Raw genomic sequence first — 3,549 nt, 5'->3', positions numbered from 1 at the left:
CACTAGAACACAAGCTGGGCGGCTGGCAATCGCCGCACTCCGGTCCATACTGGCGGCGGATCCCCTGCCTCTATTGTGTTGGCTTCTAGCGGTGACTGCTACTATTATTGCCGACGCGGTGGGCGCTCGCACTGCTTCTTGCGATAGGGGGCAAGATCCCACCGGCAATGGCAGCCGGCCAGGCCAGGAGGCCCCGGAGGGCGACGACCCGCAGGAACCCGAGGCGACGCCGCAGGAAATCGCTCGCCTCGTGCAGGAAAATATCGCCGAGGATAGGCGAGGCGTCGATAGTATAGTGGAAGAGTTGCGGTACAGGGGGGAGACGGCAGGGGTAAGCGAGCTCGAGAATCTAAGGTCAAACCAGGCTTTCACTAACCTGGCGCATTATACTCTTCCTAGCGTTGAGCTATCCGCCACGGGGCAGGATAATCCTGAGACCCGGCAACAGGTGGAGGCGATATTATCTTCCTCCGGGGCGGCGCGCGCCGGTTTGACCGAATTTATCGGGGGACCTTTGCCCGAGAGCCAAAGCCAAATGCTCCGGGTGCTGGAGCCAATAGTGGAGAATGTCGACCAAGCTCTACGCGGGTACGAGCAGCTCTTCGGGCTTGAAGAAATAGTATTCCCGCCGGATACGGACACCGACGAGAGCAGCTCCGGAGATTCAATGGACACAGATTTTGATATCTGAAATGGGCGGGGCGAGTTTTATTAAACCGCTCTTTGGAAATCCCTTACCGCGCAAAGCAGTTCAACGATATACTAATTTCCAAGCAGGAAGCAGAGAGACTCGGAAGAGTCTGGTATAACGATGGACGCTTTACGTATTCCATTCATGTTCATTTTCTATCCACCGGATATTTGTATATCCGAGTGTTTGTATTTTAGTTGGAAAGTCAAGCTCCAACAAGGCAGATGCATGATGAACGCTTGGCAGCTTGTTAGGGCCGTACGCAGAAGGAAAAACCCAGATTGCGAGATACGCCTACCATAAATCAATTGCTTCGTCATTGTAGAGAGGCAAAACGTCGCAAAACACGTACTTGAGCTTCGAATTAATGTCTTTAAAAGTTTGGGGTACGCCCGCGTGTTTCGACAAGAACACTAAAAAAACCTAATCTAGCTTCATGCAAGATAGCCAAAGTACGTTCAAGCAATCGAAGGAATATAATTGCTCACACTCCTGGCGAGGGTCATAATTCGTAGGAGCATCCTGCGGTTATGGTTAGAGGAGGTAGAGTGAAAGATTTGTCAGGTGTGAATTACCATCGTATTTGAGGAGTCAAAGATTCGTAGGGAATACCGGGTCGAAAATGAGGCAGATTGAAATATGGTACAGAAAAACCTAAAAATTCGATACGAATAAAAAGGTCAAATCAGGGAATGGTTGCTTTTTTTGCTCATCATCCCTGGACTGGTTTAACCCCCCGGGAAGACTTTCAGAACGACCGGTGGGAACTTTCGGAACAGAAAGCCATCCGCTTTGATCCCATTGCAACTATTTCTGCGCCCATCTAGCAGGGCTTTTGTCATCCAGACCCAGGGGGGGCCGTAGGGAAAGCACATACAATTGCTCGGAAAGATTAAGCTATATCTGGAAGGTGGGTGGTAAACAAAGAAAATTAATCAAGAAATTAGTCAACTTTTGTATGATTGATGGTAAGAGAACGAAATCTCGTGTTATTGTTTCCTAAACTTTTCCTCGTCCTTTTTGAACTAAACCCGATGCTCATGTTATCACACTTCCGGCTAACGCCATAGGGAATGTCAAGCCTACTCGCGAAGTCAAAAAAGTAAGAATCGCAGGGACTACTCACGATGTACCCAAGATTATTGCCAAAGAACGTCAAGAAACCTTAGCTTTTCGTCGGATCATGGAAGCAGCTGTCAAATGCCGTACTATGAGCGGAAATAGCTAGAGCTTGGATTAATGTTTATCTGCTGAGATACCGGATGCTTATTGAGGAAAGGGAAATGTTCGTGAAAGAAGGGATGATCTTCATAAACCGGCGGAGGCCAATAAGAGTTTCGCGCATTATAGACGGTGGCGAACTATTGAAAACATGTAATGAGCTAGGGTCAAGAGCCGTTAGACACTTTAGCAGCACACACCGTCGCAGGATTGAGTAATTGGTGATTCATCAGTGGAAAATTACGGGTTTGACTTCGGCGGAGAAGCCTCGAGCGGGGGGGCAACAGAAATCCCCCCTCCCGGCTTTTCCTTCCTCTTTACTATTGGGTGGGTGCGGCTAGCAAAGATGGCAGCTGAATTCTCCAGTGAGTCGAGCAGCAGGCTACAGCCGAAAGAACCGGCCATGCCTGCTAGCCCTAGACAGATGAAGAACAGAGCGGGAGTCAATGGGGGCGAGGGCGAAAGTCAATGGTGGCGGGGGCGGATGAGAACAGAGTTTTTTCGAGAGGAGGCGAGAGTCAATGGTGGCCCCCCTCAGATGAGAACAGAGACGAGAGGGAGTGAGAGCCAACGCTCCCCCAACATGATTCAACAGATACGAGAGTTCCATGAAGGGGAGTGAGAGCCAACGCTCCCGGATTCCCGAGAATGAGAACAGAGACGAGAGGGGCTTTATGCCGGCTGGCTTTATGCCTCCTCGCCGGAGTGAGAGCCAACTTCAACTATTGGGTGGGTGCGGCTAGCCGGCCAGCCGAAGAAAAGCCGCATCCACTAGAATAAATACGCAATTCTTACGCAATTCCTTACGAAATTCTTCCCAGCACTACATTCTTATGGTTGGTAGCATAATTACCGTCTCTTGCCAAAGAGGCGGCTTCCAAGAACTCGTTCGGGAGTCTTCTCTCGAAGACACCCTAGATCTTTCACTCAGTGAGAAGGAGGATCTTCTCCGCTTGGAGCTTCGTAATCTGATCGTACGCTCTATACATCACACCGTAGCGGAACTCAGCACGAGGCTGAGGCCGCTCCCAGGTGCGAGGTACGGAAGGTACGGAGACAAGAAGGTCCAATGGCGACGCACCCTCGATCAACCCTTTACAAACACGTCCTATCGGAGTAAGTAACCCTAACGGGTAAGGTAGCCCGACTTTTCTTTTATGCGAAGCTACTATGCGAAGCAACCGGACATTTGATTTCGATTTGGAACTCATAACCGAACTGTCTCATGCTGTTTCAATAAGCAGCCAGCTCTTGACTCGACGGAGGAGGTGGGATTCGAACCCACGATGCTACGCGCATACACGATTTCCAATCGTGCTCCTTCGGCCACTCGGACACTCCTCCTCACTTGCCAGAGAATGCCGGCCGGCAGCGTGGTCTCATCAAGAAAGCCGTATTTGACCACTTCAACGCCAAAGGCAAAAACACGCTAGCCCGAAACGGGATTGCTGTCCATGAGACGAACAACTAGATTTGGATAAGTTTGGACATTCGTTTAGTACGAACTAGATGAAACAGCGTTGGGCTAGATTGCGGACAGAGTAAGTGTGGCGAGAGAGTTGATTACCTTTGACATGCTGCTGTTCGAGTCTCTTTCATGGCGACGCCTTGCCATTGTTTCCCTCTCGATCGTGGTG

The 3,549-nt window shown here is 50.2% G+C and overlaps 1 non-coding gene across 1 annotated transcript; it reads right to left on the bottom strand.

Moving 5' to 3' along the window:
• Positions 1-3,172: 3,172 nt before the first annotated feature.
• Positions 3,173-3,256, bottom strand: TRNAS-GGA (transfer RNA serine (anticodon GGA)). Its single transcript has one exon. It is a non-coding gene; the product is annotated as a tRNA-Ser (tRNA).
• Between the last annotated feature and the right edge of the window lie 293 nt (positions 3,257-3,549).

Source organism: Dipteris shenzhenensis, unplaced genomic scaffold (assembly GCF_047967505.1).
Source record: "Dipteris shenzhenensis isolate YYH24624 ecotype China unplaced genomic scaffold, Dip_SZ_1.0 scaf0012, whole genome shotgun sequence".
NCBI classification, from domain to species: domain Eukaryota; kingdom Viridiplantae; phylum Streptophyta; class Polypodiopsida; order Gleicheniales; family Dipteridaceae; genus Dipteris; species Dipteris shenzhenensis.
This window is presented reverse-complemented; position numbering and strand designations above follow the sequence as displayed.